The sequence below is a fragment of the Panicum virgatum genome, chromosome 5K, assembly GCF_016808335.1.
Source record: "Panicum virgatum strain AP13 chromosome 5K, P.virgatum_v5, whole genome shotgun sequence".
NCBI lineage: Eukaryota > Viridiplantae > Streptophyta > Magnoliopsida > Poales > Poaceae > Panicum > Panicum virgatum.
In genome coordinates, this window is record NC_053140.1 from 10811563 (window position 1) to 10821233 (window position 9671).

The 9671-nt window shown below is 45.1% G+C and overlaps 1 long non-coding RNA gene and 1 pseudogene across 1 annotated transcript; both read left to right on the forward strand.

Moving 5' to 3' along the window:
• The first annotated feature begins 497 nt into the window (after positions 1-497).
• LOC120706257 lies at positions 498-8108 on the forward strand (annotated as a pseudogene).
• On the forward strand, positions 1944-4975 carry LOC120706258. Its single transcript, XR_005688236.1, has 2 exons — positions 1944-2453; positions 2548-4975. It is a non-coding gene; the product is annotated as an uncharacterized LOC120706258 (long non-coding RNA).
• Positions 8109-9671: the final 1563 nt, after the last annotated feature.

A 9671-nucleotide genomic window follows, 5' to 3' on the forward strand; every position in this document is an offset into this window, starting at 1 on the left:
CGATGCGCCGAGAGTTGTTGTTTGCGAGACGTGATGACGCTCTCCTTTACGAATAACAAAGGATACATATTTATAGTACGGAGACTTGAGAAACAATCTAAACTAATCTTGTCCCGATCGGACTCTATCTCTAATCTTAAACTAAATCTAAGGATACATGGCCCATGTGGCCCAGACGCTTACGCAGGAGCCGATTTATAAGCCTTCTTAGTGTTCTGCTTTAAGCTCATCTTGCTTTCGGCTCATAAATTAATCCTGTTAATTTATGGCGATAACACCGTCACATCGAATATTCGAACGCATGCACGGAACATTAAATGTAGCTGAAAAAATAACTAATTATACAGTTTAACTGATTAGCACGAGATAAAACTTTTAAACCTAATTAGTCTATAATTAGGTATTATTTATCAAATAATAATAAAATATATTACGGTATCAAAATCAACAACTTTACACCAACTAAACAGGGTCTTAACTCAAGCCAGCTTGCCAAACAGGCCCTGACAACTGACATACCCACGGCGTCGGCGTCGGCGTCGTCCTTGTGTCCCTCGAGTCGAGAGTTGCCTTTCCTCCACCCGCCCATCCGCGCAGTGAGGTTCCCCGATGGCGGAGCAGCCTCCTAGCTCCGCGCCGCAAGGTCAGATCCTTTTCCTTTCTCGTCAATTGTTGAAAACAGCTCAGAACCCTTAGTAGCTTTGGTGTTCTCTCTCTTCTCCGTGCGATTCTTGTGCCAAGCCGTGGCCTTTCCTTGCCGTGGGGTCTCCAGTGCCGGATTGATTTCTCAATTCTCCCTGATTAATTAAGTAGTAACACTGATGCGGATTTTATGGGTATCTCGTCGAGTATTAGCGGCGGCGAGGGTATGGTGCCTGTGGCGTTGGTGGAATCCGGCAGCTTGGTACTGCGGGCTGAGGATGCCGGCTGGAGGGAGTAAAAGACTAAGGATTCATCGAATTGGTCGACAGAGAATGGATTCCCGCGGGCTGAAACTGTAGGCTAGAACTAAGAAATTGCAGAGATAAAGTGCAGATAAAAGGTAGATGAACTAGGGTTCTATGCTAGAAAAGAAAGTAAGAACAGATAATAAGAAACAGTAATATTTTCATTGTTCAGCTTAGAAGACAAACAGTGCATCCTGGGCTTATATACCCTAGAGGTCACAGCAATTGAAAGGTTAGCATAACTGCAGTAATTTGGTGATAAACATAAGGAAAAAGTATATTTTATTATTTTTCATCCCTTAACTATTATTAAGGGGTGATTTTCATCCCTTATACATTTTAATTAGTGCAAATCAATCCCTTGACTAACCAAATCGGTGCACAAATCATCCAGACCTTGGTTTAACAATGGTTTAGTGTCATATGGCAGCTGGCAAGGGTTTGCGTGGCAATAAAGGGGAAAGAAATTGTTTTTACAGGAAAATTAACAAAACCTATTCCCACCAGACTGTTATAATAATTTGTTCAACTCTACGTACAAACTGAGGGTTTGTTTGTTCTCTTATTTACGGCTCACTGTGCTTAAGCCTTATTATGCTTCCACTGCTTTCAAAACATAATGGTACATTCTTTTTTTTTCTGGATCTGCAGATGGTTCTGGTGGGACTGAATCCTTCGACAATCTGGTAATTCAAGCTCCACAGCCGATGAGGGAGGATTACATACAGAATGCTGTTAAGTTTCTTTCACATCCAAAGGTGAAGGGTTCTCCCGTATTCCACAGGCGGTCCTTCCTTGAAAAGAAAGGCCTTACAAATGAAGAAATTGATGAAGCCTTTCGTAGGGTTCCTGTAAGATTTTATTTTCCTGCTACCCCTACTGTTTACTGTGGATGATAAGCGGATCAAGTGTTTCTGAACAAACTTAATGCCTTGTAGGACCCTAAGTCAAATGGAACTGAAACAGCATCTGCTGGTTTGCAACAAGGTAGTCTATAGTTCTAGATACAGCGTGTCTGTTTTCTGATCTGTATTGTTTGGATCTCCTGATTATAAAAAGTCCCAGTTATCAGTATACTATCGTTGTTAAGTTGATACCAAAATAACATATCAGATTTTGTAAGAAATCATATTGAAGCTTGATCTTGCAAAATTTTCTTTTCACCTGCACACTGAAGATTTCTAAGCATTGGTAGGATAACTGACAAACAAACAACACACATGAAACTTACAGTAACTGTTTCTGCTTGACGAAGCTACTTCACTGTTCTTTCATTTCATCAATTGCAATTGCTCTTGTTTCCTGTGTAGCACTTGTCAAACTTATTTCAAATATTGATATCTTGATGTATCCATAGGCCTACATCAACATCAACATCAACAAAGCCTTTTAATCCCAAGCAAGTTGGGGTAAGCTAGAGTTGAAACCCAACAAAAACCATTATTCATGGTTCTGGCACGTGAATCGCGGCTTTCCAAGCACTCCTATCTAAGGACAAATCTCTAGGTATACTCCAGTCTTTCAAGTCTCTTCTAATTGTTTCTTCCCATGTCAACTTCGGCCGGCCCCTGCCTCTCCTCATATTACCGTCGTGTTTTAGGATACCACTATGCACTGGTGCCTCTGGCGGTCTCCGTTGGACATGTCCAAACCATCTCAGCCGGTGTTGGATAAGCTTTTCTTCAATTGGTGCTATCCCTAGCCTATCCCGTATATCATCATTTCGAACTCGATCCATCCTTGTATGCCCACAAATCCAACGCAACATGCGCATTTCTGCAACACTTAATTGTTGGACGTGCCGCCTTTTTGTAGGCCAATATTCCGCACCATACAACATTGCCGGTCTAATCGCCGTTCTATAAAACTTGCCTTTTAACTTTTGAGGTACCTTCTTGTCACAAAGGACGCCAGATGCTTGGCGCCACTTCATCCATCCCGCTTTGATTCTATGACTAACATCCTCATCAATATCTCCATCTCTCTGTAGCATCGATCCCAAATATCGAAAGATATCCCTCTTGGGCACTACTTGGCCTTCCAAACTAACATCTCCCTCCTCATGAGTGGTGCCGAAGTCACACCTCATATACTCAGTTTTAGTCTTGCTAAGTCTAAAACCTTTGGACTCTAGTGTTTGCCGCCACAACTCCACCTTCCTATTCACACCCGCACGGCTTTCATCAACTAACACATCATCAGCGAAAAGCATACACCAAGGAATATCACCTTGTATGTCTCTTGTGACCTCATCCATCACTAGGGCAATAAGATACGGGCTCAAAGCTGATCCTTGATGTAGTCCTATCTTAATCGGAAAGTCATCTGTGTCACCATCACTTGTTCAGACCCTAGTCATTACATTATTGTACATGTCCTTAATGAGGGCCACATACTTTGTTGGGACTTTATACCTATCCAAAGCCCACCACATCACATTCCGTGGTATCTTGTCATAAGCCTTCTCCAAGTCAATGAAAACCATGTGTAGGTTCTTTTGCTCTCTATACCGCTCCATGACATGTCTTATTAGGAAAATTACTTCTATGGTTGACCTTCCAGGCATGAAACCAAACTGGTTCATAGTGACCCGCGTCATCCCTCTCAAACGATGCTCAATAACTCTATCCCATAGCTTCATAGTATGGCTCATCAACTTAATTCCCCGGTAGTTGGTGCAGCTTTGAATATCCCCTTTGTTCTTGTAGATCGGCACCAATATACTCCTTCTCCACTCTTCAGGCATCTTGTTCGACCGAAAAATACGGTTGAAAAGTTTTGTTAGCCAAACTATCGCTATATCACCTAGGCACGTCCACACCTCGACTAGAATGCCATTAGGGCCTGTCGCCTTACCTCCTTTCATCCTTTTCAACGCCTCTTTGACCTCAGATTCTTGAATCCTCCTCACAAAGCGCATGTTGGTGTCATCAAAAGAGTCGTCCAGCTGAAAAGTTGTATTCTCATTATCCCCGTTATATAGTCTGTCAAAATACTCTTGCCATCTAAGTCTGATTTCATCCTCCTTCACCAAGAGCTGATCCATATCGTCCTTAATGCACTTAACCTGGCTGAAGTCCCTCGTCTTTCTCTCACGCACCCTCGCCATCCTATAGATGTCCTCTCCTTCCTTTGTATTCAGTCGTTGGTACATATCCTCATAAGCCCGACCCTTCGCCTCACTCAGCTCGCTTTGCGATCTTCTTTGCCACCTTGTACTTCTCTATATTATCTGCACTCCTATCAAGAAACAAATGCTTATAACAATCTTTCTTCTCCTTAATAGCCCTCTGGACGTCCTCGTTCCACCACTACGTGTCTTTAGTTTTGCACCCACCCCCTCTGGTCATCCCAAAAACTTCCGAAGCTACCTTCCGAATGCAGGTCGTCATCTTCTCCCACATGTAGTTTGCGTCTCCCTCTTCATTCCAAGAGCCCTCCACAATAACTCTTCCCTTGAATACCTCGGCCATCTCCCCTTTTAGCTTCCACCACTTCGTTCTTGCGATCTTGGCTTGTTTAGGCCTACGAGCACGCATCTGAAAACAAAAGTCGGCCACCAGCAGCTTATGTTGGGAGACTACATACTCTCCGGGTATCACCTTACAATCGAAGCATGCTCGTTTATCCTCTCTTCTTGTGAGGATAAAGTCGATCTGACTAGTGTGTTGGCCACTACTGAAGGTCACTAAGTGAGACTCTCTTTTGAAAGAAAGTGTTGGCTAGCATTAGGTCAAAAGCTACAACAAAGTCTAAGACTTCCTCCCCTTCCGGATTTCTGCTACCAAAACCAAAACCCTCATGTGCCGTCTCGAACCCTGTGTTTGTGGTTCCTACATGACCATTAAGATCTCCTCCTATAAAAAGCTTCTCCCTAATAGGTACAGCTCTAACCATGTCATCTAAGACATCCCAGAACTATCTCTTAGCACTCTCATCGTGTCCTACTTGGGGGCATAAGCACTAATAACGTTCAGGACTAAGTCACCAACAACGAGCTTGACTAAGATGATCCTATCTCCTCGCCTTCTGACATCCACCACATCATCCTTGAGGCTCTTATCAATCAAAACTCCCACTCCATTCCTATTTGCAGTCGTTCCTGTGTACCAAAGATTGAAGCCAGTATCCTCTACCTCCTTCGCCTTCTAGCCCTTCTATTTAGTCTCCTGAACGCATAGAATATTTACACGCCTCCTAATCGCTGAATCAACTAACTCTCTTAACCTACCCGTAAGGGACTCTACGTTCCAACTACCTAGACGAATCATAGTTGGCTCGACTAGCTTCCTTGCCCTTCACACCCGCCGAGTCAGATGCAAAGACCCTTGCTCACTTTTCACTACACCCGGGCGCCGATGTAGCGTGCCACTGAGGAAGCGACGACCCGATCCTTGCTCACTTGACACCGTATCCAGATCAAGACACGGCGCGCCACGAGGGTGACGACCCGGCCCTTGCTCACTTAACACCATATCCGGGTTCCGATATGGCGCGTCGCTAAGAGGGTTACGCCCCAATGGTTTTCTCTTGGGTTTCATCTCCATAAGAGTGGCAATGTTTTTACGTTGGCTCGCCAAGCCTTAACACAACCCTCCTTCTTTACCCGGGCTTGGGATAGGCCTAACTATGATTTTTTTTTTGTTGATGACAGCCTCTGCACATTTGTGTGGGTAAGGCTTGGGGCTTAAAAACAACCCTTTCGCAGACCCCGCACAGTGCGGGAAGCCTACGGCACTGGGTACGCCCTTTATAGTTTATAAATTTTACTCCTAACTTTTTATTGAGAATCATACCATATACTGAAAAAGTGAGGATGCATTCTGCTGTTAGTAACTGTCTTGTTTTCTTTGATTCTTCCAGCAAACAACCACAACCAATCTGTTGCACTGCAACCTTATGCGGAACAACCACAAGCTGCTACTGGCTCTATCACTGCTGGAACTATTTCCCCACATACGAAGGCACAGTTTAGCTGGGTCAACACACTCCTTGGTGCAGGTCTTTTTCTTGGTTTGGGGGCTTGTACTGCCATAACCCTCAAGGTACATCTGGTGATTATGCGAGGTGCTAGCTTATTTAGAAATTTATTTCAGATAGTTTACTTATTTCCATGTAAATTTTTCACAGAAATGGTTCATCCCTAGTCTAAAATCTTGGACCCGTACAGTCGTTGCTGAAGATGAAAATGCGAAGGATGAACTCACTTGCAAACTCTATGAAGAAATTAGGGAAGCCATAAACGTTTCTGCATCAGCCTTTTCTGATATAGCTAGAACAAACCAAGAAGTGCTTGCTTCAAAAGATGAAGGTTCCAGAATTTGTTTTTGATAATTTATCGTATTTGACAGTACAATATACATTGTTATTTGAATTTTGTTATCTGAATGATTTAACTCTTTTTTACAGATAGGAAGGTACTTATGAAGTTAACAGAAGCATTTGAGTCACAAGTAGATGTGTTTAAATCCTTGAATGAGACCTTATTAAATCATATCAGGGAGAATCGGTTTTCACAATACAACCTATTGGAAGAGCATGTTCAGCCTGCACCATGGAATGGTCAGTGTCAAACTTAATGAGTGATGCATCATACCGAACTGCAGAGATAATTTACTTATATTAGCATTTTGGGGTGAATCATTTGTAAATTTTGATCTGGTTATGCTTATTTCAACCCCCTGTAGTTCTGGACCATATATGAATAAATTATTGAACTTTAGGCTTTAAATAGCTATGTGCAGACGGCTCTCTCACCATATTGATATTATTTTCTCTGTGTAGGGCCGATTGACTATCAAGGGAGGGCTTCTCAGGTACGACTTGAAGACTTGCATGTACCAACCCTTTCTAGCAGTATTAAAAAACTTTATATTTATTTTCTTATCTCACACAATGTTTCTATTTGTAGCAAACTAACATGTATCCAACACCACCAAACAGCAGTTTTGACCCAGGTAAAGAACTGTGTTGAGCTACCATCTCACAGTGAACCCACCAAAGATACTTGTTTTAACTCCCAGACAAAGGTTTGGTCTGTCACACTTGTTATGTCTTCACTCATGGTTTATCTTGAACAGGGAGGCATTCATTCATGCCATTGCCTGCAGAACCCACTTATAGATCATATTCTGGATCTTACACTGAGGTAATCCTGGGATCATGCTGAAGCACTTAGGAGTTAGGAGTGCCATATTTGTGCTATAAAGATGGACCAAGCTACTACGGGTAGACCACAACCTACTACTGGCCAATCTTACTAACTTACTAGCTAAGGAGAATCAAACCATAAGTGAACTAGTCTCAACCTTAAGATCCTATAGTTGACAAGCCGGGGGAAAGCGATAATGTAGATAAAACCTGTTGCCCCTATAGCAGAGTGACATAACTAATTGTGTGGCAAGACTACACTGAATCATGTGTCGTTCCATTTCTTAGCAGAAGGTAGTTGCCTTAAATTTGAAATTTTGTGATCCAGCAGCGCGTGCAGAGGCCAGGGTACGGATTCCAGCCCCAGATGAGCAATGACCGACAGAACCTCGGTTTGCGGGGGGAACTACCAAGGGGTTTCTTTGAATCACCATGCCGGCAATGCCGTTGATGACCCTGCAGCGGTTGCAGCGGAATTCCAGCGCCGCTGGGTCCCCCCGCAGCCACCAGGTGTCATCATGCCGGAAGCTGCGGCGGCCATCCGGCAGCCCAGGTCTGTTCCAAGGCAGCAGTCGCAGCCAGTGGATGGTCACCCGAGTACTGATGTTCCGACACCATCTGAGCCCACCGTGGTGACAACAGAGCAGATGAACGGCGCCCCTGGAGCACCCGGTGGAGAGTTGGCAGCTGATGGCGGTACCACGAGAGCCAGCGCCAGCAGCAGCAGTGGGAGTGAAGAGCAGCAGCAGGAAGCCGCTTGAGGGAAGTTTTTGGTGACGCCCTTGCAGAGCTCCATTGCTCAGTGGTATATCTGGGTTTTGCTGCACCTATTTGTGTTTAGCGTACAGTAGATATGAAAGTTTTTTTAAAAAGAAAGTAGATATGAAAGTTATGTATAAAGTTGCAACTGTATGTACATGTACCACTGCCACTGATCAAGTTTACACGCAAACAGAAAGTAATAATTGGCTGTATGTCTCAGCAGCTCAGGAAATGAACAGGAATCGAGTATGTTCTTGTTTTGGGCTCTGCTGAAAATTCATTATCGCGAAAGGTTGGGCCAGGCATGGGCTGGAAAACGCACTGAAATAAAATTCAGACTCTTCTTTTGTCCGAAACAAAAAAGTTCAGAGTTTTGTTCGGGTAACACCAAAGATGATTTTCAGGGCTCCAGAAAATAACGTCGCTGCCGTCTTGAAAGGAAGCCACGGCCTCCTTTTGGTCCCCGGTCGCGTTCGCAGAACCCCCACGAAAAAAAATGGAAACATTGTTTTCCTCTTGGCGTTGCTGCAGCAGCGGCGACCGGCGAGCAACTACTTCGGCAGTTCGCTGTCTTGTTTTCCATGCGGATTCGTGCGCGCGGGGCACCGCTGAATACCGGCCGTCACAAAAAAACAAATGCATGTGCGGTCACATGGCTCCCATCACATGATCTTGACTCACATCACATGATCACGAGGAAGAGAATTAAAAAGCCAACAGGGGCTTGGGATCCGCCGTCACCAAAAAGGAAAAAAAAAAGAGACAGGAGCTGAAAACTCTGAAGAAGACGAGAGCCGCCGAGAGGCGGTCACGCACGCCCAGGGATTTTCCGACCTCGTGGCGCAGGAATTCTCCGGCCTCCCTTGCCGGGAGACTGCAAACAGTTGAGACTTCAAACCACATGAGCTGACTTGTCCCCGAGTTGAACATGTGCCGGGAACCGAGAGTGCCGGGCTCGGACTTTCAAACTCGTGGGGGACGGCGGAGTCGCTTCGCGCCGCACGAGGATCCAGTCATTTTGATCCTGGAGAAAGGCCGCCAGCTGAGCTCAAGTCAAACCACGCGGACGACGGGGATCAGCACGTTGTTTGTCGGCTGATGCAGCTGATCACCCCCGATGCAGACTGATTGGATCTGGCCTTGTTTTACACGATGCAGAAATTATATTCCAAGCCTGGACCCGTCCCAGCACAACTTGAGGAAACGGAGTCAGACATGGTAGAGAAATGTTAGATTTTTACAGAGATTTGACAGAGAGAGTTGCCGATACTCGTGGGCGTTGCATCTCCGAGCCCAGGTTTGATCTGACCAGGCTTAGGATCCGTAATGAAGCTGCGCGCCTGCGCTTGATCCAACGACCAAACACACACACACCTTTGGCCTCTTCATGTAGCGGAGAAAATTGCATATTTGGAACTCCAAACATCGCACTCCGCAGTTTGTCATTACTGACATCAACTCCGTAAAAATGGAACTCGAAATATGTGCAACTTTATTTTTACACCATTGTGTGCATTTTCTGCTTTCCTCCATGCAGCTAGCCGTGAGATGATCTTCAGATGCAACACCTGGTCCATCAGTGCAGGAAGCGAGTCAAAAGGGGTCCTCTGCATCCCCATCGCTTTCAGCAAGTGGATCCGGCACCCAATAATCGCCCTAAGCAACCCTCTAATCTGATCACGCTGGGAGCGCTCCACTACTAAACGGCAACCGGCACGCAGGCTGCCGGCGCACACGTGTCCACGGAGCTCGAGAGGGGGCCACGAGTGTGGCGGCAGGAACATGCATGAGCCCCGGGATCGGCCACCTGTT